The sequence below is a fragment of the Perkinsus marinus genome, assembly GCF_000006405.1.
Source record: "Perkinsus marinus ATCC 50983 genomic scaffold scf_1104296947116, whole genome shotgun sequence".
NCBI classification, from domain to species: Eukaryota; Perkinsozoa; order Perkinsida; family Perkinsidae; genus Perkinsus; species Perkinsus marinus.
The window spans coordinates 1-1,042 of record NW_003210704.1 but is presented as its reverse complement, the minus strand read 5'-3'; the positions used below and the strand labels follow the sequence as shown (position 1 = coordinate 1,042).

Below are 1,042 nucleotides of genomic sequence, written 5' to 3'. Positions count from 1 at the left end.
CCAGCCCTGGCTCTCAGCGCCGTTCTCGGTGACTGGTGACACTGAATTCATGATAGTATTGATATCTGGGTGAATGGTTCCACTATCCTATGAGGTCAGTGTCACACATCATCGCTTACTGTTTCGACAGACACGAGCAGGATTTCTCTCGTCAATTGGCAGTAGCCTTCTAGCAATGGGATGGTTACACATTCTGCGTACGTATTGACTGAGCCCGTCGCTTGCGCATGAATTCTGAAGGAACACGACGAAAGTGCTGATTCTCGAGTTCGTCATGCATTCAACTTCAACAATACCTCGGCGAATCGTATACATCGGAAAATTTTCGATTTCCGATGTAGTCTAGCTGGTTAGGATTCGTGGCTTTCACCCACGCGACCAGGGTTCGAGTCCCTGCATCGGAAAATATATATTTGATACGGTGTTTTCCAGGATTGTGTTGAGCGCAAGGATGGGGAACTGAGTAAATATCACAGGTGCGTTGTTTTGTTCAAGATATCTGGCTCGTCACCGGTTCCCCTCCTCCCCTGGACAAAGTTGAACATTGAGTTAGAACAAACCATTCCAACGTTGTTCGAGGGGAAGGGGCGGTTCAGCCCATCCTCTCCAAGTGAATTGAGAAACATATATTGTGAGGGGGACTAGCTCAAATGGTAGAGCGCTCGCTTAGCAAGCGAGAGGCACCGGGATCGATGCCCGGGTTCTCCATATAGGAATGTTTTTAGTCGGTTCCGCCACCGGCGCTCCTCATCTGGATGAAAGCGTAAGGTCATGTATGTAACATCGTGATAGCTCAAGCAAGTGCGCTCCCAGTCCGTACATATTTTCGGGTTGTAAACTTACTCGCGCCATCACTCTCTCTGCTTCTTTACAGTAAGACGCGCACCCAGCCCTGGCTCTCAGCGCCGTTCTCGGTGACTGGTGACACTTGAATTCATGATAGTATTGATATCTGGGTGAATGGTTCCACTATCCTATGAGGTCAGTGTCACACATCATCGCTTACTGTTTCGACAGACACGAGCAGGATTCTCTCGTCAAT

At 48.8% G+C, this 1,042-nt stretch overlaps 2 non-coding genes across 2 annotated transcripts; both read left to right on the top strand.

Annotated features, from left to right (window-relative positions):
- The first annotated feature begins 331 nt into the window (after window positions 1-331).
- On the top strand, window positions 332-404 carry Pmar_PMAR028043. Its single transcript has one exon. It is a non-coding gene; the product is annotated as a tRNA-Glu (tRNA).
- A 231-nt stretch (window positions 405-635) lies between these two features.
- Window positions 636-708, top strand: Pmar_PMAR028042. Its single transcript has one exon. It is a non-coding gene; the product is annotated as a tRNA-Ala (tRNA).
- Window positions 709-1,042: the final 334 nt, after the last annotated feature.